We start from the raw sequence: 25,393 nt of genomic DNA on the forward strand, positions 1-25,393 counted from the left end.
AGTGGCTTACAGTCCAATCGCTGTACAGTATACGTAACTTTACCCAACACTAACATTGGGCGAAAAATTGAAAAATACCTGCAAATGCCCATTTCCAAAAAACTAAAGCTTATCATTCGTTATTTAGCGTGATTCTCATTTTAACAAAGTACAAAGTACAAAGATTTCAATTTTGTCACTGACCTACTAATGTGACTAATTAACTATTTTGGAATGTTTAAGCACATTTATAGTTTGATGCCTGCAGCACATTCAGCAAAAAACAGAATATGTAAAAATATTTAAATAACTATTTAGGATGATTATAAAATTAGCAAGTTAATTGGCAACTGGGTGAGGGCTTCACAACTGAAAAAAATTATTTGCCAGATTTCAAACAAAATAGATTGTTCACCACTTACAGGACATAATATTGTAAAAGGTTCAGAGACTCTGCTGTGCCACCGAAAAAGCAATCTGAAACTCTATTGCACAAAAAGGATGCTACATCAATTCTGTGCAGAAACATGTCAAAGTTCTCTGAGCCTGAGCCCATATCAGGTGGACTGAAAGTTAGTAGAAACATGTTCTGTAGTCATAGTGTTTGGGAGCAGCAGACTGGCCTGCCTCCAGACCAGAAATCTATTCCTATTGAACAGATATAAGGCATCATGGAGAGGAGAATCAGAAAAAAAAGAGATCAAGGACTGTTGAGCAGCTGAAGTCTGGCATCCAAAAAAACAACTGCAACAATTAGTACCCACAGAGTCGTTAGGAGAAAAAGTGATGTAACACTGTGGTAAACATTCCTCTCCCCAACTGTTTTCGTGCACAGGCATCAAACTCTAAATTGGCTTAATTACAAAATACAATTAAGTTGGTCAATAAAAATAGATTTTTCTTTGAATCTTCTCTGAGATAATCAAAGGTACAAGCAAATGAACAAACAACATTATTGAATTCAATGTTGAATTATATTAGAAAATGTTCCAACTTTTATATAAGCTGGGTTTGTAGTATTTTTTCTTGTGAATCGTTTTATTTCACTCTTGGATATGGCAATATATTATTTTGCGTCCAGGGATTAAAGAAAAGTCACAGTAAACTTTGCATAACAGAAAACTTCCCTGCTGCCAGTATCATCTTATCATTGCAGAGAGTGGTTTTCTGCAGAGGTTAACTAGATTAGCATAATCCTTTATGCTGTGTGAGTTTTAGTCATTACAGTGCAAACTACAGGACTGTGATGTTGCTGGCATGACGTCCGAGCAGGTGCAAGTGATAAATGAATCACTGACAGAGCTCCAATGCATATATAAAGCTATAACATGCATTGTTTGTTAATCACAGTGAAGTCAGGGTTTCTAAGCTCTCATCAGTGTGTCAAACGGCAGGTGATGGGGGATGAAAAAATGAGTGTAGAGCACCACTCTGCTCAGCAATCACTTTGTTATACAACAAATACACATGAATATTTAGTTGTGTTTTTACTGTCTTTTACTGCTTTTTCAGTGGCTTAAAAAATACACAAGGTTTTTTGGGGGATTTTCATGCTGCACTGATGTGTAGCTGTGACTTGTGGTTTTATAAGCCTGGCGAGAGAAGCATTTGAAAGTATGATAGACCTTTAATCCCACAAATCACTGTGTGGAGTCACAGTGCAGGGGCAGGGTTACATATTCTGCATTAATGATGATGTGATCAGAAACAGGAGCAGGCTGCCTCAGTGTATGTGCGTGTGTGTGTGTGTGTGTGTGTGTATACTGTGGCAAACCTTTGCGTGAGGGAAGTTCTCCTTTATAATGACACTAATCCATTCTGACAGAAAATCACCCCTGCAACAAAATGTTTAATAGCCTACTTTTCATGATTACACCCTGGTACACCTGCAAAGCTCATTAGCTTGAGGTTATCAAGATAAAAAGAATCAAAGGGTTTTTATAAGTCAGTTAAAAGAGATGCAAGATAATGAGTTTGATTATGGTTTTCTGTTATTTGTGTTGCTCAATAAGGTTTTTTATATGCGGCTCAGCTCCTGATAAAAGAGGAGAGACTGAGATGCATTGTTTTTTTTCAATAGGGGTTAATGTTTTTTTTTAAATATCTTATTTCTTTCTTTTATTGACTTGCACAGAAACATTTTATTAAAATGTGGTTTAGTTTTATACTCCTGAGGATCACAGAGTAAAACCTTCTGTACTTAATGTGCTTACAGCAGGTGCATGCTGGGTCTGAGTGAATTTGCTGTATAGGTGGTTTGTACCAGCAGCACAAAACAAGACAGAACAAGAAAACAATCTTATTATATTTGCTTGATGTCTAGCAGCTATAATGAGCATCAACAGTCACAAATGTCACAAAATCATGTAGGGAGGAGATCTAGTTTTCGGTTGGATATACTTTCTCACAAAAGAGGGAGGTAAAGTGTGGTGTAAAATCACTTTCTGATTTTGTTATTGAGACCTCAATGATTTCATCTGACTAACGTAACACTATCTACCATTACCTATATTCCATAACAGGAAAGAAGCTGTAAGGTAGTTTTAAGTGTACCCATGACATCTTTATTTAATGCCTAAACCTAACCTGTGCTTATATATACCGCTATGCGCAGTATTAATCCAGAGTTTTTCACTCTTCAGGATGAAAAATGTGTTGGGCCCACCCTTCAAGTGCCTTTTGTATGGGGCTTAGGTTGGAGGGATTCATTACAAAAGTATGACCATCCAGAGTTGAGCCTAGGATGCAGAGATCCAGTCCTACACGCCTCTCTGCAGTATCCTTACAACCGCCCCCCCCCACAAATCCCACATACCTACAGAGACTGTGTCTGTTCCCCAACCAACTAAATTACACAAACTAAAAAAAAACCTAATAACCTAATAAACATTGAGATGACTCCTCTTACAGAACAAAACCCCAAAGCTATTAAATGTGGATTATTGAATATCAGATCTCTCTCTTCTAAATCTCTGTTAGTAAATGACTTAATAAACGATCATCGATTTATTTTGTCTTACTGAAACTTGGTTGCAACAGGAAGAATATGTCAGTTTAAATGAGTCAAACCCCCCCAAGTCATATTAATTATCATGTTCGTAGAAGCACAGGCTGAGGTGGAGGAGTAGCAGCAATCTTCCATTGTAGCTGATCAATAAACCCTAGACCTAAACATATAACTCATTTGAGAGCCTTACTCTTAACCTTTCACATCCAACCTGGAAAAACCACTATTATTTGTTATCGTGTACCGTTCTCCAGTCCCTTATTCAGAGTTTTTGAATTTTCTATCTAATTTAGTGCTTAGTACAGATAAAGTCATTATAGTGGGTGACTTTAACATTCATGTAGATGCTGACAGTAACTGCCTGAGAACTGCGTTTAATTCATTATTAGATTTAATTGTTTTTTCCAAAATGTAAATAAACCCACTCACTGTTTTAGTCACACGTTAGACCTTGTCCTTACGTATGGAATTGAAGCGGATAATTTAACAATATTTCCTGACAACTCTCTTCTGTCTGACCATTTTTTAATAACATTTGAATTTACAATAACGGACTATGTAGCAGTGAGGGAAAAATTCCACTATAGCAGATGCTTAAGTGAAAAAGCTGTCAACAAATTTAAAGAAATGATTCTTTCATCATTTGCTTCACCATATGTTAATACAATGGAAAGTAGCCACCTTAATGTTACTCCTCCACAAGCTGATTATCTTGCTGACAATTCTGCAGCCTCACTAAGTACAATACCTGATAGTGTTTCCCCTCTGAAAAAGAAGGCAGTAAACCAGAAGAGGTAATCTCCATGGTATAATTCGCAAACACGCAACTTAAAACAGGCAACACGAAAGTTAGAAAGGAAGTGTCGTTCCAGAAATTTCGAACAATGTTATTTAGCCTGAAAAAACAGTTTAATGTACAAAATGCACTCTGTGCTGCCAGAACAACATATCATATCATTATTAGAGGAAGACAAGAACAACCCCCGGTTTCCGTTCAGCACTGTAGCCAGGCTGACTAAGAGTCATCGTTCTGATCCTTGAAAAAGTTTTTGTAAAACAATTATGTGACCACCATCATAGGAATAATTTGTATGAAGACTTTCAGTCAGGATTTAGAGTTCATCATAGTACAGAAATAGCACTGGTAAAAGTCACCAACGATCTTCTCATGGTTTCAGATAATGGGCTAGTCTCTATACTTGAGACTAGAACATGAAATTAGGATTAAAGGAACTGCACTAGGTTGGTTTAAATTTTATCTTTTAGACTTCAATTTGTCCATGTTAATGATGAATCCTCCATGTACACAAAGGTTAGCTATGGAGTTCCACTATGTCCTCTATGTTAGGACCAATACGTTTTACTTTATATATGTCTTCTTTAGGTAACATTCCATACAACACTCCATAAATTTTCATTGCTATGCTGATGATACCCAGCTATATCTATCTATAGAACCAGATGAAAAAAAACAGTTAATCAAGCTTCAAGCATACCTACAAAACATAGAGGCCTGCATGTCCCATAATTGTTTACTTCTAAACTCAGACAAAACTGAAATTTTTGGGCCCAAATACTATTATTTGGCCCCATAAATATCAGAAATATGATGTCCAACCATATTGTTACTCTATATGGCATAAGTCTGGCCTCCAGTACTACTGCAAGGAACCTTGAAGTTATTTTTGACAAGGATTTCTCCTTTACCTAACATATAAAACAAATCTCTAGAACAGCCTTCTTCCACCTACGGAACATTGCCAAAATTAGGAGAATCCTGTCTCAAAGTGATGCCGAAAAACTGGTCCATGCATTTGTTACCTCTAGGTTGGACTACTGTAATTCCCTACTTTCAGGATGCCCCAGTAACTCCCTAAAGAGCCTGCAATTAATCCAAAATGCTGCAGCAAGAGTGCTGACTGGAACTAGCAAGAGAGATCATATTTCACCTTCACTAGCTTCTATCCATATGCTTCCCAAATCTAGAATAGAATTTAAAACCCTGCTATTTACATATAAAGCTCTGAATGGTTAGGCTCCAACATATATATAAAACCTCATAGCACCATATAATCCCGGTAGACCACTTCGATCTCAGAATGCAGGCCTACTTGTGGTTTCCAGAATTTCCAAAGGTAGAATGGGAGGTAGAGCCTTGAAGCTGTGTGTCTTCCAGCATGCAGCTACTGGTCCTACCAATCTGCACGATGTTTTGTTGTTGCTTTTTTTTGCTCTTTTCTTTTCTCTCTTCATTTTCACCCCAACAGATCAAGGCAGATGGGCGTCCACCCTGAGCCTGGTTCTGCTGGAGGTTTCTTCCGTTAAAGGGACTTTTTCCTCTCCACTGTCTCCATTCTTGACCCAACCATCCCTCTCCCTGCGCTGCTACAATAATTATTTGAAAGCAGTGCAGACTGAAGTTTTAAAAACATCTGTTGACAAGTATCACAGTGTCCATCTTATTTATTTATTTTCATTGATGTTTAATTGATGAAGTTTTGTCTTCTTCTCTGGTTAATTCCACTCTGACTGTATATTTCTATATAAAGGATTTCTAACACTGTACAGTATAACTCCCCAACCCACCCCTCATTTAAATTATTGCATGTAATGCAATAATATTTAATCTGACATTTTACTTTTATCTTAAGCAAAAATGGTAAATGGTCTGCACTTATATAGCACTTTTCTACCTATTGGCACTCAAATCGCTTTAAACTGCTTCTTATTCACCCATTCACACTAACAATCACACACACACACACTCATACACCGATGGGGGAGCTGCTATGCAGCTGGCCAACACTCACCGGGAGCAACTTAGTTGGGGTTCAGTGTCTTGCTCAAGGACACTTAGACATGTGACCGGCGGGGCCAGGAACTAAACCAACAATTGTGAGATTTGAGGAAAACCACTCTACCTTCCTGCACCACAGTCACCCACAAGTAACAAAAAAGTAATGTTTAAAAATGCACTAAGTACAAAAGCCAACATTTTTAAAGTAATAGTACTTAGACTTGAGCACAGTGTTTTACCTTAAGACCCCTGCTCCCTGCATCATTATGTTCTGCAGATACAAGACTACTTAAATCAGTCCTACACTAGATTGTATTTTATGTCACATCATTGCACACTGTGTTTTAAAGTGTATATATTTATTATAAAATAAAATGATAAACATTGCTATTACTGCTGCTATCATCCAAACAGTTTAGATTAGAGTGATATCCATTTTGTCATCGCACTCTCAGTAAGAAAGTTCAACTATTTCTTTCTGGTTTGTTAGGAAATTACAAGTCACACAAATTCAGTCATTCTGTAAGTTGGAGCTGCATTTTCATGAAGATCCTGTTGGAGTTCCTCTTTAATATTCATAATGAAGTATGTGATATTCTTTGATAAATTTTGAAGCAGCACAACATCAATTACAGTCTTTATTGTTTCACGTCACATCCACTCTCAGAGGGAAGATGAAGCATCTTCCTCTCTCTTTTAAAAAAAAACAAACTTCCCCTGTGTCAGTCTCATTTCCTTCATCCACATTTGGTCCTTGAATGTAACACATAACAATGAAAAATTCAGCAGAAGAGGCTGTTGTTTTCCTCCTGACTTGAATTATTGCCCATTCCAATACACAATCCACACTCACGCCTCACAATTATACCGTGTCTGGATATATGGGCTCATTTCCTTTGTATAATATTTAAACTAATTGGAAATTAATGAAAGCATTCCTCTCAAAAATCGCCTCTTATGGCAGGACATGCTTCCTAATAAATGGCAATGGGACATTGGGTCTGCAGGGTCCGGCATCAATAGAGCTAAAAACGACAGCATAAACGGAAGCCGACAAGAGCTTGTTTGCCATTACTTCTTTTACTCATAGTACAATGCATAGTATTATACAACAAAGTAATAATCAGACAGCCATGGAGTTTGTTTATTGAATTAGCTGGGCTATTCCCTGCTTTCATTTTTTGTGTTTTAGAGAAAACATAAAAAAAGACTTTTTGTCTTTTGCAGTCATCTCATTTGACAGGGAAATTTTAAAACTACTTCTGATCTGGAATAAGAAATTGCAACTGGCACTGGTATTGCCGTTTCTTTCTTGTGCACTGATTCACTAAGCTTAACTGCTAATAGGAGTGGTCTCTCTCAGCGATGGATTCTGCAAACGTTTCAACATGCGGAAACATCTGAGAAACTGCCAAGAGGGGTCCAACCAGTGCCAAACGGTCACCAACAGCCTGATTTCTGATTGTTACCTTGGTGGGTTAATTCTGATATTAGTATCAGAGTATGAAGACCTCAGAAGAAGATCTTATCAAACTTTTAATGGATGTCAGATAAAGCCTTTCTTAATTCTTCATTACACTGCATTTGTTAAAGTCTACAGCATCACCAATGCAAAAGGGTGAATTAATGCTTTTCATGTCTCCTATATGTGGTCCTATAGACATACTGCGGCGCAGGAAGGTAGAGCGGTTGTCCACCAATCTCACAGTTGTTGGTTTGATCCCCGGCCTCACATGTCTAAGTGTCCTTGAGCAAGACACTGAACCCCAACTTAGTTGCTCCCGGTGAGTGTTGGCCAGCTGCATAGCAGCTCCCCCATCGGTGTATGAGTGTGTGTGTGATTGTGAGTGTGAATGGGTGAATAAGAAGCAGTGTAAAGTGCTTTGAGTGCCAATAGGTAGAAAAGCGCTATATAAGTGCTGAACATTAACCATTGAATTTTTACCATTCCTAGATTTTGGTGGGGCCCCAAGCAAAGTCCAATGTTTCTCAAAACAATGTCCCTATATTTCTTCAGGTTGAATGGACTTGATACCTATAAAAGACACCACTGAGGGGGATTCTGGAGAAAATGGTGCAATGTATAGTTCCACTGAGGTTTAAGGGCCTTTGTTGTTGTTAGTGCTGCCAGCTCAACGCTAGGGCCTGTGTTGGCCCTGAAGTAGACTAGAGATGTGTCCAGGGTGTACCCCGCCCTCTCACCCTATGACAGTTGGCATAGGCTCCGCCCCCCCCCCCCCCCCCCCCCCCCTCACCCTGAACAGGATAAACATAATAGATAGATGGATGGAAATCCAAAGTCCACTATGCAAAGGAATGTTAGACTGACCTATTTTGTCACTTGTTTGTGAGGACAACATGACAACAGCACAATATGACAAGGGATTAAGAGAGACCTGCAAAGCACTGGCAGCAGTGTGCTGTAAATGTCAGAAACCTAAGCTGACAATATCCTAAAAACAAGCTGTTTTAGGGTTTGTTACTGTTGCAGACTTGTCGTCTTAGACAGAGCTCTGTGTTAAAGAGAGTGACTTTTTGAACTGGATATTTCACAAAGTACAGTAAATAGCTGAGTTCTACTATTCAGTTAAAAAACACTATTCTGATTGCATGCATTTCTAACAGTCACTTATAAAGACAGGTGATTTTATCTGCACACACTGTCATTGTATGTGGGCATTTCTGTTTTGTTGTGTGCCATTTGTCCCCAACACGTCAGCCTGGGAAGACAATCTAAGGCTGACATTTTGGGGTCAGTTTGCAACTTTCCCAAGAGAGGTCGTTTTCAAAGAACAAAGTGTGCTTGCAGTGGACTCACCATTTATAAAAAATGTATCTTAAATGAAAAGCAATGACTGGTGATCAACTCCCACACAGCAACATTACACACATTTGTCCTGGAAAACTGGACTAAACACTGCATGCATTGTGCTGGCAGCAGATGGTCTGATGGTCTTCCAGGTCAGCAGAAAAGAGAAAAGATAAATTTTTCAAAATAATTCTTATATATACTATGGCCTTCAGAGAGTACTGAACTTATAGTGACTACACAACTAGCCTACTTCCAAACTGGCAAAAACATTACATTGCTGGGGACATGACAAAGCCCAAAAAGCCTGCACAGAAAATTCTATGTACAGTAACTGTCTGTATATCCATCCATCCATTTCCTGCCTGTTAGCGGAGGTTGAGTTGCAGAGACAGCAGGTTCAGCAAGGTAGTCCATACGTCCCTCTCTGCAGCTATGTTTTCTGTTTTCCCATGAGGGATTCCAAGACAATAGTTCCTAGGCCAAATGAAATGGACTGCATTTATATTCACTTAAGTAACCAGATTACTCAGAGAATTCAGCTTTCTCACATACTCAGGGTAAAGAGCGTACATGAACATAAGAAATCTGGTTAGTGAAAATCTATGTAAACATGCAGCAGATGAGTAATGTGATTTCTCTTCCACCTCGGACTTATTTTTCTTGAAATTGTTTTATTTTCTGCTGTGTTTTTGTCGCAGCAGACTATCAGTGCAGGCTGAGAGAGAGGAAAAGAAAGGGGAGAGAGTTAATTCAAAGCAAAATAATCTGTCTGAAAAAAAAAATCTAGTGGAAAGAAACATATTAGACTTATACAAGGCACTTTGTGTTTAGTTTTCAGATGAACTTTGTGGACTTTGATTGAAAAATCACCCCATTAATGATCTCTCCTTTCATTCAGCCCTGTGTGCAGCCTTTCCTTATGCACATGCACTGTTCTAGAAAGCTGATTAAAAGCCTGGTATATGTGGCATAGAAATTCTCCAGGAGAAATCCACCTGGGGAAATAAGGTGTCCCAAATCTACTACCCTGATTTCAAAAACCATGTTTCCCATTTACATGGCAGTTAAAAAAAATCAGCTTTCCAGAATAAGGCCACCTGAAGCTGGTTATATAAGTCCATGCAAATGAACTGATGGTCTATGCAGAGTGTTCTGGGTTTGCCTCATAGTCATCTAGCAGCTGGATGTACCTGGAAAACTTCCAGTGATGGAGCCTAGGAACACTGCGGATCAGATGTCTGCACCACCTCAACTGGCTCAGTTGAAAAAAAATAACAGTGGCTCTATACCCAGATTTTTCAACCACATTTTACCAGCTCTACTCAACTTGACTCTACTTGCTTTTGGTACCAACTCAACTCAACAGACTCAACAGAGTACTTGACAGAGATGTTACCAAAAGTAATACCAGGTACTGTCCACGGCTTTTGCCTGATGGAAATCCAAAATAGTTGAGTTGTGTATATTGAGGCTGGATAAGATTATGTCTATCAGAAGCTCTGAAATAATGTTAATCCTGCACAATTCAACCCTCATCAGACAATAGCCTAATAGCCTAAATGTTTGATTCTGCTAAAAATATAAAGCATAACTTGTTATCTGTTGGTTTATTATTTAGCTGTTTCAGTAAATATATATTATATTGTTGATGCTTTGTGCACAACATGGCCTGAAGTAAATGGTTTAACATTTCATTATGATATTTAATAGATATTGAGTTTTACCAGTCGGAAATAAATGTAGGCTTATATGTTAGTGAAGGTTAGTGCTAAATTGTATCTTATTGGTCAGTAGATAATTTTCACTACTATCGACAACTTAAATACCAAAACTGAAACTGAAATAAACCTAAGACAGACATGAGTCCATTAACTAAGACCTAAACTATTACTAGTACTGGTGAAACTACTGGTGAAGCTACAATAACTAAAAGTAAAGGAAGATTGTAGTTGAAAACAAATATATTATTAAAATTAAAACTAAATTGAAAATGTAAAACTGTAGTAATTTCTCTTGGAAAAAAGGAAAAGTTCTACTTCCTGTCTGCAGCTCAGGAGTTGTGAATTTGCATTAGGAGGCATTTAAAAGAGGTGCAAAAGCATTGCACAGTATGTGACAGGGTTTAGCAGCACTGGAAATGTATTGCAGACCATTGTTTAGTCTTTGTTGAAATGTGGATACACATTATATTTCAAGTATTGAAAAGGCAAGATTATACAGTTAGAAGACCCCAGGGCAAATCCAGGACATGCATAAAGGTTATAGATCTCATCTCTTCTGGCCTGGGAACGTTTGGGATCTGCTTCCAGTAAAACCTGACTCTGGATTAGCAGATAATGATAGAGGGATGTATTTCATACAGTGTTTAGCGTCTACTCCATTATTCTGGAAAAATACCAAATTAATTTGTTATTGTACAGCGTAAATTTCATCACATAAACCTTCAACAGTAGAAGACAGGGGCTGAACACTGCAATTCTGTAAATATAGATGAAGAGCTGGTTTCATAGTCAAGTAAAATTGACATTCAGCATCAAAGTCCAGCAACCATGCAGGAAATAGAATGCCCTTTATGCAACTGACTGGAGCAGGATTGTAGATGGACATGTAACATGTTTGACTCATAGAGATTTATTTTAATGCTGGTTCTTTCTTAAACATGAGCCTTACCACAGTGTAGCTGTCATGCCTGGGCATATAAAGAAATCATTTAAAAAATTTTGAAATTAAACCTTTAAAAAGTTGCAGAGTTCTTCAAAGATACTTCTTTAAATAACACTTTTCAATAACCTGACCTTTTATTTCTGAAGCCAAATCTATATCTGCCAGCTCATCTTTTAAAACCCCAACACCCAGCTCTGCATTCATCTACATCTTTGACATTTTGTGAAATCCTTTATGACTTGTGGTCTTTACAATCTAACCGATGTCTTTGTAGCGAAGATGCGCAGCAGCTGGACAAAGTACTCACGTGAATAAGGTGGAAGTTTATGAGGTGAAAGAACCACCTGAGGTTAGGACTCCATCTTCACACCTCTGTGCTGCTTGAGGCTCAGAACTCATCCTCACCATCACGACCTCCTGTGGAAAGACAGACATTATACACTCGAGCAATCAATCACTGTTTATGTGCTTGTCTGGCTGACTCCAAACTATATTGAAGCCGCAGCCGAATCACTTTTCATAGCATTCCTATAACTTCTTTCTGCACACAATGAGGTTATAAGGTCATGAAAAAATGCATCGATCTGAGAGCAGATCTCCTCTGTTCTGCTTTTAGCATCAACTGTTAGGTGTCAGAAGCTATATAAATGAAAAATAACACTTTTGTGCAGTTTGTATAGTGTTGCTAACTTGAATGTTAACTTCAACACACCTGCTTTCATTAAAGACTCACAGCATTGAAATGCATGGTGAGGGCCCTGAATCTAAACAACGTTTCTCAATAAATGTATAATACATATATAACAGACTCCTTATCAGGAAAGTGTCCAAGTGTTCTTCCTACAGGTGGTGAGAACCAGAGGAAACAATTATGATAACTTATTACACACTTTGTGAAAGTAAGCTGCGCTAAAAGGCAGTATCTACTGGGATGCACAGATTTAACTATTACTAGTTGGTTTCTATTCCTATTTTTTTCCTAATCTGTTTTAGAATAATTACAACATCTGCAGTATCTCTGCTAACTCTGCAGTGATGTTTTTGACCAAAAAATTATGTAAAACTGGTTGCCATTTTGGTGCCTGGAAACTAAGATGGATGTAATTTCAACAGATGCCTGCCTACCCTCTCACACAGGGGCACTATTTTAACAAATGAAACTGTGCCAATATCAACATGGGGACAATGATCCGTTGTGGCAACTTTGAACTCACGGGATGAGCCAAAAGGACAAAAATAAATACTGTTGGTGCAAGATGGATCTGGAAGGAAGCAAACGTTGTTTATAATCTCTTATTTCTATAGTTGAAACAGAAAGTTAGACTGTAAATTGTGACAGATGTTTTGGCAGCTTTGTTATCTGTTCTGGTGTTTATAAGGGTAAAGACTGATCTTTATGGGCAACAAGGGACAGTTTTCAACATTCCATTTTGTTTTTTTAAACTAGTGAAAATCTGTGTTGGTACTCTGTTGCATAGACTGGAGCGAGGTAACAAATTAGACGGAAAAGCTACAGAACAGATCCACTGCATCTTGTGCTTGACTCACACTGGCTGTGTTAGTGAACACAGCTCTACCAGCAGCACCAACCTCTGTGGCCCTGCACCTGCCGGTAAATGCAGGCATGTAAATTAGTCTTTCAAGCACGAGGAACCATGAAGCCCTCGGTCACAGTGACGTGAGCCCCATTCATTACGTTCCTACAAGCTCCTTAGTTCCCACTAGCTCAATGCCCACTGCAGCCCGTGTTCTGTATGGATTATGATTTCTGATCACATTATTCTCTGTGTTCCATGGAGCAGTCAACTCTTTAATTACTGTTCTGAGCAGAGAAGCCATGTTCATCTTTATTACATATTCAGACTGGCTCAGTACAATTAATTGGTCACTAAGACATTCAGGCAGCTTTCACTTCAAACCTACTTAATGCTGACAATCAGAATTAAGTCCTTTGTGTAGAGCTGTTAAACTGACGTTAGGAGCAGTTGCTATCGAGGGATTGCAGGAACAATGATGTCTGATTTTCTGATCCAGTTGTCTGCTTCCACATACCTTCTCTTTCACTCTTACAGCTCTCTTGCTAAATGTTAATAATGTTATGTATAATTAATATCATAATTTCTGCCTTTAATTGCGGTTCCTCTTTTCATCATACAGTATTGTTCAAAATAATAGCAGTACAATCTGACTAACCAGAATAATCCAGGTGTTTAGTCTATTTTTTATTGCTACATGGCAAACAAGGTACTAGCAGGTGCAGTAGATTCTCAGAAAACAAACAAGACCCAGCATTCATGATATGCAGCTCTTAAGGCTGTGCAATTGGGCAATTAGTTGAAAGGGTTGTGTTCAAAAAAATAGCAGTGTGGCCTTCAATCAGGTCACCAATTTTGTGAAAAATCAGGTGTGAATCAGGTGGCCCCCTATTTAAGGATGAAGCCAGCACTTTGTTGAACATACATTTGAAAGCCTGAGGAAAATGGGTCATTCAAGACATTGTTCAGAAGAACAGCGTACTTTGATTAAAAAGTTGATTGGAGAGGGGAAAACCTAGAAAGTGGTGCAAATAATTGGAAAATTATATTATTGGAAATGGAAAAAAAGCAAAACCAGAGAGACGTGGAAGAAAACGGAAGACAACGATCAAAATGGATCGAAGAATAACCAGAATGGAAAAGGCTCAGCCAATGATCAGCTCCAGGATGATCAAAAACAGTCTGTAGTTACCTGTAAGTACTGTGACAGTTAGATGACGTCTATGTGAAGCTAATCTATTTTCAAGAATCCCCCTCAAAGTCCCTCTGTTAAAAAAAAGGCATGTGCAGAAGAGGTTACAATTTGCCAAAGAACACGTCAACTGGCCTAAAGAGAAATGGAGGAACGTTTTGTGGACTGATGATGAGAGTAAAATTGTTCTTTTTGGGTGTTCAAAACTGTGTTCATACAACTAAATATTAGTTTAGTGATTCACAGGATGCTAAATCCTAGAAACAAAAACATTTGTACAAATAGTTTTGAGTTTGTACAGTCAACGGCAGTTACTTCTATTTTTTTGAACACACCCCTTTCAACTAATTGCCCAATTGCACAGCCTTAAGAGCTGCATATCATGAATGCTGGGTATTGTTTGTTTTCTGAGAATCTACTGCACCTACTGGGAACTTGTTTGCCATGTAGAAATAAAAAATATACTAAAAACCTGGATTATTCTGGTTAGTTACATTGTACTGCTATTATTTTGAACAATACTGTACATCCACCTCTCCATGCAAAGACAGTTATGGCTGAAGTCAAGTCATCACCAGACAAGAATGTTGATATTTGATCATTCTATAAAACCTTACATATGTTCAATATTCTTTTATTTGTCAATGTCAACTTTTTACAATAACAAAAATTAGGTTTGAATGGGTTCTGGAGGTGTATTGTGTTGAGAACATTAAGTCTATGCAATACTCCACTTGAATGGTTGTTGCCTGACTTATCCACCACAGCCAGACACACCAACAAAGGTGGTGATTAGTTTACACAACCCTGTTTCTCTAACTTACATTTCTAACACTTTAAAGAAACATAAATCATTAAGATACCAAAGCCCTGAGAATCTTTTCAACTCATAATTTCAGAATTCCTTCACATTGGGCATTAAACTAATTCATTGCTTTGGTTTATACTGGAATCAGGAGGATCTTACCAGTGACAGCTGAGCTGCATTAGTGTATATTTGTATAGAATTGAGCCTTTGTCAGCCTTCCTCTGTCAAGTTGCTGAACGTCTGGTAAATTTGTACAGCTACAGAGCCAGCTGTCCATTGACAATGAACGAGAGCTGTCACTGGCCCAGAATGTCCCTCACATAATAGCATCATAGACAGACTCATCACATGACCATCCACCCCTGGGACTTCACACCTCTACACTCCACCAACAACTCCTCAATCGCATGGTTATTGAAATAGTAGATCTTTGTCTAGATATATATATATATATATATATATATATATATATATATATATATATATATATATATATATCCCATCATGTCTTATTGTTAACTATCTCGCTCTATACGTACGTCACCAATTTTCTCATATGGTCGTGCCGGAATTTCAATGGCTGATAGAGGTCACCTACCTACAGTATAACACATTACTGTTGGTCATAGACACCTGTTGGCTTAAATGACACATGGAATTTTTACAAATGCTCACAATTACTGTGCAATAGAGCACAGACATGGTCCCTGTCCCCCACCCCAAAGATACAACTGCTTGTAGCTGTGCTGCCAAGATGCTACTGCATGTATCACATGTGTGCCACTGCCAAGTGTCAACCTTTATTCCTGTAAACTTATCTGTCCATCACATCAGCAGTGCATAATGATCTACTAATGCCTTTTGTGATTGTAGAGAAAAAAAATTCACATGGCTGCTGAACAAAGCTTACAGCTCCCTTCATTACCAACACCCTGATGTGTTGTAAATTATATTTTAAAAAGTAAGTTAAAAACAGATTATAGAACTGATTTGACTACCTCTAAGAAGATGTTCTCCATCTATGTAAGACTACACATAAATAATGAGATCATACCACTAGAGCTATTAAGTGTTAAGTTCCATCAACCAACTTTGTCTCCTAAAAATTATGTTTTTATACACATGAAAAATAGGCTTTTGCAGTGAATGTAACTGGCACTAAATTATCCTAATCAGGACCTGTTGACATTTCATGTAAATGACAAGTTGCAAATATTTTAATTGTGAACATCAGCAAAATGTTTAGAAACAACATTGATCGCAAGATTTTCACTCTGTAACCTGAGCTACAATGGCTTGTAGTGACATCACGTAGAGAGTCGATGGAAACACAGAGCAGCAAACTGACTGGTCTGCTGCTTACAACATGTAGGACATATGTTATTTACCAAGGCTCATGTCTTACTGTGTACAAATCAGAGACTGAACAAAAACATCACCTCCTCAAAGAGCGGTGTCTCTTTTACCTCATCACAATTTTAAACAAACAAATTCCACACAATTAAAAACCAGTTGTAAAACAACGAGTCTGGTTATAATAGAGGCAGCAGTTAGTTAATATCTCTCTCTTCCCCCTTCTGGATTCAATATTCAAAAAAATTTTTGTACAAATGTGAGTCTGTACAAATATACAAAAAGACCTATTTTACAGGACTACACAAGTAGTTTCATAAAGAAATTGGACTTGAATTTTCGAATAATACCACACACTATAGCAAATAATGTCAAACAGCAACAAGAAGGTTCTACAGTAGCAATGACTCAAAACTAAAGACAAAATTTGTATTACTATACTATTGTTATTATATTATTGGCCACTTCAAACCCACTTCACACCACTATTCTGAGACAAAGACTTGTCGGCTTGAAAGACCAAACACTTAAACACAACAACGTAGTGTATGCAGTCCAGTGCAGTGAAGAGTGTTCAGAGCTCTACATTGGACAAACCAAACAGCCACTACACAAGAAGATGGCCCAGCACAGGAGAAGCAACACCTTGGGAACAGACTCAGCAGTGTACCTACACCTGAAGGAGAAAGGACACTTGTTTGAGGATGGCAATGTTCACATTTTGGACAGAGAAGACAGATGGTATGAGAGATGAGTATGTGTGTTACGCTCACATGGAGAATCCTTCTCTCAACAGAGGAGAAGGCCTCAGGCACAACCTGTCTCCCATTTTTCATCCTGCCCTTTCATCCATTCCCCAGAAGATTAAGACCACTTCACACATCTACCAAGAGGGCCACACCTAATGAACACTATCTTAGGGGTTTAGGGAGTTAGGTTAGGTTTATTCAGACTGAAGAAGCTGCTTCAATAAGCGAAACATTTCTTACCAAGGAAAATAAGTCCAGTTGACATGATTCAATCTTCGAATTACTAAAGAAGCTTAATATGGAACAGGTAAAGATGAAACTAATTTTATCCACTTTACTATGTACTGACAACAGTTTCATCCATAATAATACATCAGCCTATACAGTAAAGTCACCTAATTACCAAAGTGACATTTATTAAGACAGGAGGCAAACATGTACACCAAGTATTTTACACCAATGGCACACAATGGAACAATTTCTTCACATGGTAGGTCAATATTTTCTCTTACTTACAGTGAAGTTGTGAGCACTCAGACGTTGTGAGAAGATGAGCACAGTAAGTAGCAAATGTCACACTCCTGCTCATTATGTGATGTCACCAGTAAATCATGCACTTGGGCTGTACAGTATTTTATTTGTTTTTGCACTATCAACTTAACATCTGTGTTAAATAAGAAACTTGCTGACACACGCACTTCTGCACAGCACAGTAACACAATATACTGGTTCCATGAATAACTGCCGGCTTTGCTTTTTTAAAATTATTTCTTTATTAATACATGCCATTTCACCTACAGCTTTTTCCCTCCATGACCCAGTTGAAAGGTGCATTGATGGAGGCAGTCTCAGCTGGCTGCTTCCAGCTGACAGTGCACTCACACCCTGGCAGCAACATTGGTAACGGTTACTGCTTTGAAAGAGCAAGGCACCCTGCAGCGTGGTGTGATGTACTCTGTAATTACAGACAAACATTGGTTAACTGTGAGATGGACTGGTGGGGCTGCTACTGCTGCCAAAGTTAAATTTGTTATTTAAACAAATATTTATGGCTGTGATGTGCAGATCAAGCAAAAAATATAAGCAAACTTCCTGGAAAGAAAAGGTTTACTGGGAGTTGTGTTTTATTGCACATCAAAATGGAAAAATGTTTATTTATTTATTTATTTTTTCCTGATGACAGTGGATGTGGAAATGGCAAATTAAGGGCTTACTAAAGTAAAAATAAACAGAAATTAACAGTATATCCCATGATTGGAGGCTGAAGCAGGGTAAATTAGTGTGCATGCATGTAGTTTGGAGATTCATATGGCAGTTTCCAGTTTACTTGGATGAACAGTTTATCACACTTGTTCAAACCCCTCTGCATATATCTTTATAGAAACCCATACCAATGACACTGTGTCCATGATGTAGCCTGATCACAATTTTTTTTCTAAACAACTAAACTGCAAACTACAGGTGGATACCCAAACCAAGGGTTTGAGTCAGGTTCAGCGAGAAATGTAGAAATTATGTTCAGTCTGATGACACAATGTTGTAATGTATTCAACAGCTTGGCCAATGCTCTGTAATGGTCAGGGTCAAGCATGAGGGGAACATAAGCCATATTAGCAAACCACCACGGTGTCAGGTTGGAACATTAAACACAAAATCCTTCTTTTACTCATTTGATGTCTATTTCTGTCATTTGCATCTATTCGTGGATATAGTAGGGGGCGACTGTGACGAGGGAAGATAGAGCCGTAGTCCATTAATCTAAGATTTGTTGGTTTAATCTCCGGTCACATGTCGAAGTTTCCTTGAGCAAGACACTGAACCCCAACTTAGTTGCTCTTGGCGAGTTTTGGCCAGCTGCATAGAAGCTCCGCCATCAGTGTATGAGTGTGTGCGTGTGTGACTGTGAGTGCGAATGAGTGAATGAGAACCAGTGTGAAGCACTTTGAGTGTCAGTAGGTAGAAAAGTGCTATATAAGTGTGGACCATTTACAATGTATTTTTCTAATTTTGGTCTTTTTGCAACTCATTTGAGTAGTTTCAGGCATCATTTTCCATTGGCTTTGCATTATTTTGTGGTTCTTGTTTATCTATTTATGGCCACCCTGTGTGATCAAACTGAGCTTATTTAAACAAGAATTATAAACAGTAAAAATACCAATACATTTTATTGAGTACTTTAATTGCAAACAGATTATACTTTCTAATAACAACATGAAATGTACAGTTAATTATAAATTAAATTAATTAAAAAGTTGCAAATATGCTTACTGGACATACTGGACATATCTGTAAAATGTTTTCCTTTTTTTACTAAAATGTTTGATCTTGCAGCGCAAAATCCAGTTTGACTATGGCTAGAGAAAGAAAAATGTAAGTGCTTGTCTTGCCCAAACCTAACCCAAAACTAGATCCTAGTGTTGAACGTGGGGTGGATGGTGGGTCTGTGATCTGACAGACCTGCACATTATACGCCAAACTCTGCTGTGCGTCCTTTTCTATTTATAATTGTAGCATGTCATTCATTAAAAATGTAATTTGTGTTGTAGCATAGTTTTTCCATTGATTATATTCCTGACATAGTTGCATTTGCATTTTTGTTGAATAGGAATGTAAGCCATGAATCCAGCAGTAGGCCCACACTGTATATCATTATAATGATATAAAAACAGGTGCACCTCTCATGCATAAGATAGGCTGTGGACAGGCTGTAGCTGCATCTCTGCACTGTGGGGCATGGGAACATTCTGTAAGCAGCACGGTTTGTTTGAGATATTTACCTCTTCAGTTTAGGGGAGACCAGCAAGACTTCACAGAGCCTGTCAACATAGTTCACTGAGGGCTTTCTTTATTAGCATTTGACCTTCTGGTTGAGGATGTGCTTCATCAGTGCAGGACCAATTAAGTCAAATGAGGCATCTTCAAATTAAACTCACTGAATGAAATAAACTGTTTCAGCTGCAGTTACACTAAACATTATCTTGGATCCTGCCCTCCAGTGTTAAACTGCAGGCTATTTTTAGATTGCAGAAAAGGAGATATTTTTGCATACATACAAATACCCTATCAGCTGATGTTAATTAGTCAACAACATCAGCTCATTAATTAGTCTGGAGCGTGTAACAACACAGCAACTTTGATGTAATCCAAGGTCTCTGTGGGAAGCAAGTGAAAGATCTTTTGATTGAACCATGGAAAAAAGAAATGGGATGGCACATGAAGAGATGATGTGGATGATAAGAGGAGAGACAACTCTGACATCCCAATGAACACAACTCCCATGGGTGTCTCTGCCTCATATCGATCTCCATCAGCCGCAAGGGCACGGCAGCCGCCAGGCGATGTCAGGCACTTGGCTAATTGGGAGAAAAACACAGGGGCGAAGAAGCGCAGACCTCATTGTGTCTTTGATCCATAAAACATGACGACTTTTATTCCCATCTCTCCTTTCATTAACTTAATCAACATGCCAGGAAATGAATAAAACATTCGAAGAGAGAAAATGTAAAATGGAAACAACAACAACAACGGGAAATAACTTCCTGTAATGCACCTGCATGAACATGCTGGTTGGGGAGAAACCTCTTTGACATTAAAAGGAACAATTTTTTTTCTTCACTCCACACAATCCTACAACATTTGCAGCATTTAACCTCCAGCTGCTCCAGGCAGGCTGTGGGAGGACTGGAGACATGTGTCTGTCTGCACAGTGCACAGTAAATACAATACCTGTTAACTTTATTAATAAGTAGGGCTGCACCTAAAGATTACATTTAGGTCGATTAAGAGACCCTTTTCAACACTTCCGCATTTCTCTACCGGAAGCAGCCAAGAACAGATGGCCTAACTTTCACTGAAGGTCAGTAAATGGCATATGGTAAATATTTGCTTATATAGCGCTTTTATCCAAAGCGCTTTACAATGTTGCTTCTCATTCACCCATTCACACACACACACACTCACACACCAATGGCGGTGGCTGCCATGCAAAGTGCTCACCTGACCCACCGGGATCAACTTGGGGTTCAGTGTCTTGCCCAAGGACACTTTGACTTGTAGCCAGGAGCGGGGATTGAACCACTGACCCTGTGGTCCATGGTCAACTGTCAGTCAGTAGCCAGTAGTAGACATGTGCAAAATGTAAAAACTTGAGCTTTTGTAGCATACCTGAATGTTTGAGTTCAGTGCAAAAACAGACAAACTTGTCCTATCGCTCGTTTCCATAAGATCCAAAACTTTTAAAAACAGATGGGTTCAGTTGTTAGGCGAGAGGAATGACAGCGTTTTAAGGTGGAAAGAGTTAGCACGTGTGTTTGTAGTCAGCACTTTACTCTGGATCCTTATATTAAAGCAAGCAGCACTCGGCTCATAAACGGAGTTGTCCCAAGCCGCTTTTTGTGAAACAAACTTGTCACACCACAGAAAGGGGAGAATGTCTATGAAAGGGAAAGCAAACATTGAGCCGCAGAGGAAACGGTCTCCTCTTTGTCCAGTGTAAGTGTGGAAGCTGCCACTGCCACTTGATTCTTGACATGTCGCCCCACCCCTACTATTTAATAATGTTAATAGTATTGATATTGGATCTCTTTTGCGAGGGAGGCCAAGTGGCTCAATAACAACAACACAAATTTGGCATCATAAATGATTACATACGGTACACTTTCAATTAAGAATAGCAGGTGGATGCTTATCTTTGCTTTAAAAGAGTTTTAAATTCATCCAGGGAAATTAGTCCACAAAGTTGTAGAGAATTCTGAATATGGTACCAGGACCATAGAGCAGCCTAGGAGAAGGCTGCTCTGCCAAGTTCCATGTGATATCTGGGGACTCACATGGAACATCATCCATGTGGAAGAGTATGAATTATACATACGGTGAACTAGGGATCACAGATAGATATGAAGCAAGTTTATCCAGGATGGCTTTGTAAGTAAAATAAACCAATAATGTTGTCTTCTCAGTATAAGAGTAACAGTTAAGTATAAGAACTGATAACATGTATAGGTTTCACATGTTCACAGCGTTAACATTTAAAGTACATAGGTAGAGTGAATAGTGGCAGAGGTGAAAAGGAGATTTACTCAAGTATATTTTGTTACTTTATTATTATTTTATTTTATTTATTTTTTATTTGTTATTTTATTATTTTATACCTTTTAGAGTGAAATGCACTTAGTACTGACATCTGCAGTTACTTTGCTTGTTGATTCTTAACATAAAATATAATTAACTAATAAATATTAAAACACCTGTCAGTACATAACTTGTTGTTATTATTAATAATTTTCATACATTAATGCATTAATAGCTTTCGGCTTGTCCCTTCAGGGGTCTTTGTTCCGCACATTGATTTTGTATGTGTTTTTCCTCCAGATGCCCTTCCAGTCACAAACCTCCCATTTTATCCTGACTCTGTACTGGCACCAAGTTGGCCCTTGGTGGCTAGGCAGGGTAACACCTGGTTGGGTGGGATTCAAACTCATAGCCTTCTCCATCCCAACTAAATGTTCTACCACCGAGCCACCAGGCCCCCGTAATATTTAATGCATCAGTAATGTAAAATATATGTTCATTTTGATGCCAACATTTCTTCTACTTCAGTAATATCCCGAATGAAGGACTTTTTAACTGAGCAATTATACATTGTGGTAATGATACGTATGTAAAAGATATGATTACTTCTTTCAACCCAATCCCTTTTATATAATTGCTCAGTTAAAAAGTCCTTCATTCGGGATATTACTGAAGTAGAAGAAATGTTGGCATCAAAATGCCTCAGCATCATATTTTACCACCTAGTCATTGGCTGATGGCATCTGATGGCATCTGATGGCATTTGACAGTAAAGGTGTACCCTCTGCTCTCGATATGAGATGTGCAGGGTCTCCAATTGAGTTCCATGATAATCTCCTGGCAGCAGTATTTCATGCCCAGAGAAATTGCTCCATTGTATTTGTTGGTTAAAGCCCAGCTCTGAGTGGGTGGATGTGCTGTATCAGCCAAAAGAAACATAAGCCTTTGTCATCATATTTAGTACATTCTGATTGTTTTAGGTTTCACATTGTAGCGTGCATTGTTACTAGAATGTGACTGTTATGATCTCACCTACACACACACACACACACAAAACGCAAAACCTAATTTGATGATACTTTTGACAAAAGTAGCAGTAATAGCAAGCAGTGATGAAACCAAACCATTTTCATAGGATTGACAAGAAAGGCAGGTTTTGGTGTGGCCTACTCTCCTACCCCCAGAAGGCTTTTTTTGGCATTTTGGCATAAATCCCGTAAAAGTTGATTTGACAATCATCATCATCATCATCATTATCATCATCACCACCACCACTCAGTCAACATTACTAATAGATCTACAAGCGCTAATTAATTTAATTGTAGAAATAGTAGTGTAGTACTAGTATAAATAGCAGTAACAGCAGAACTACTAGTATTGTAGGAGGAATAAAATAGCAATTATAATAGTTAGGAATAGTAGTTGTTATAGAAATAAGTGTAATCTTGGTAGGACTAGTAGCAGTGGTAATAGTATCAGTACTGTTGGACTGCAGGTGCAGAATTAAAATGTGAAAGCAGAGGTTTATGGCCATGAACAGATCAGAGTGATGTACGTACGAATGATATTACATCCTGACTGATTCCAACACAGTCAGGTACACATGCAGTGGCTCATGGGTTCCTAAACCAGCAGGGGGGAGTATGGCTCCTGAGTAAGGGGGATTTAACGTTTATATAACCTCTGAGCACACAAAGTAAGCCCACACCCCTGTACAGTGTCAGCATGTGGACTGCTGTGGTTAACTTACTGAATATTAGATCTCCCTGGTCCTTCGCTGCACCAGTGTCACCAAGGTCAATGTCAGCATACTGTCATGGGTATAATTAAAGGCTTGTCCTAAATACCGGTGAAGTGGAAGGAGACTCTAAACAACTGAATCGAGGAAAGTGTGCATGTGCCATGAGATGATGCACTTGCAGTATAATAATATCGCTAACTAGATACCACATCCCTTAAACTATTCTCTCTGCTTCCACACAAAGGGTCACAGGTCAGGATCAGCAGCAGAATGGGAGGTGGTAGGGATATCTTGATCAGAGCCTCAAGGAGCTGACACAGGAGCTTGAACCCAAGCTTGTCCAATTAGAAAACCATCGCCCTTCTCGATTGCAACATTAAAGGGGAACGACTTTTTAGGCCCCTCTGCATGACATAACCGCGTGAGGACAGGTTACAAAGGTATAAAACAAACAACTACAGCCTTGGCAGGAGACGTGGGCACGCTCTGCTGCATGCAAAGCAGCTTATAGGATTTGAGGGCAGAACGAGAATGTTTTAAAGATAAATGAATGAGAGCTGTACAATGAGACCATGTTCCAGTGCAAAAGAGACATTGTAATCCTTGTACAAATATGTGTATGCTACAAAGGGGAGTAAAAGAGAAGTGCCACTTTACTGTACAGCCCTGTAATCTACTGTTGTAACAGGCAGCCATCTGGATACTTCAATCTGTAGCCTCTGACTCTTTCATATTCTGTATACATCTTGAATGTACATGGGACCATTCGTGCCAGAAAAAGACAGAATTGTGTAGTATCTAATGTGACACTGCAATTTTTCTTTTTCTGTAACAACATTATGTAACCTATGTTATATATGTTCAAAATTTTGATTAATTGAGTGACAAGTTATAAAATGGATTTACCAGTTGGTCTATCACAAAAAAATCCAAGCAATTGCTTTAATCATAAACCAAATTCCTTAGTGCCTTTCCTGATCTTAATGGGCTTTCATAGAAAACACACACTGTATATAAGTCCTGTATCATGTTATACTAACATACTGTATGACTGACAGATTCATCAGAAATTAAAAACCCTCATACATGCATCAGCATATGTTGTCTGATGCCACTTACAACCCCCACGTGAAGCAATTAAGCTGAAAAAAATGTCACAGAGAACACAGGACTCATTCGAGTGTGTGCGCATGCGTGACGAAAACGTTTTCCTACACTGATCCTACAAAAGAACTTCCTGAAATGTTCTTATGGTGAATTGAGATTTTGTAATATATGTAACAGTTTGGGGATTCATATTATCCATCCGTCACATTTAATTGCTTACCCTCTGGAGGGTCGCGGGGGGGCTGGAGCCTATCCCAGCCATCACTGGGTGAGAGGTGGGGTACACCCTGGACAGGCCTCCAGTTTATCTCAACCATACAAACCATACAATCATTCACATTTTACAGAGTCACCAATTAACCTAAAATGCATGTCTTTGGACTGTGGGAGGAAACTGGAGTACCTGGAGGAAACCAGCACAAGGAGAACATGCAGACTCCACAAAAAAAGACCACAGTCTATCAGAGACACAACCTGCATCTTTTTGTGAGGCAGCAGTGAAAACCGTTTCATATTTGGTTCATAGTTCATATTTCACCCTATGCAACAGCGCAGAGGAAAAACTGTTTAACGGAAGAA

The 25,393-nt window shown here is 38.6% G+C and overlaps 1 protein-coding gene across 2 annotated transcripts in view; it reads right to left on the minus strand.

The window, feature by feature from the left end:
* lrfn2b (leucine rich repeat and fibronectin type III domain containing 2b) overlaps positions 1-25,393 on the minus strand; it is a 156,533-nt gene that overhangs the window by 72,141 nt on the left and 58,999 nt on the right. For both annotated transcript variants that reach the window (XM_067482721.1, XM_067482722.1), the window contains exon 2: positions 11,567-11,676. The gene's annotated coding sequence lies outside the window, so the exon portion shown is untranslated. The remainder of the gene's footprint in view (positions 1-11,566; positions 11,677-25,393) is intronic.

The sequence above is a fragment of the Channa argus genome, chromosome 17 (assembly GCF_033026475.1).
Source record: "Channa argus isolate prfri chromosome 17, Channa argus male v1.0, whole genome shotgun sequence".
NCBI classification, from domain to species: Eukaryota; Metazoa; Chordata; class Actinopteri; order Anabantiformes; family Channidae; genus Channa; species Channa argus.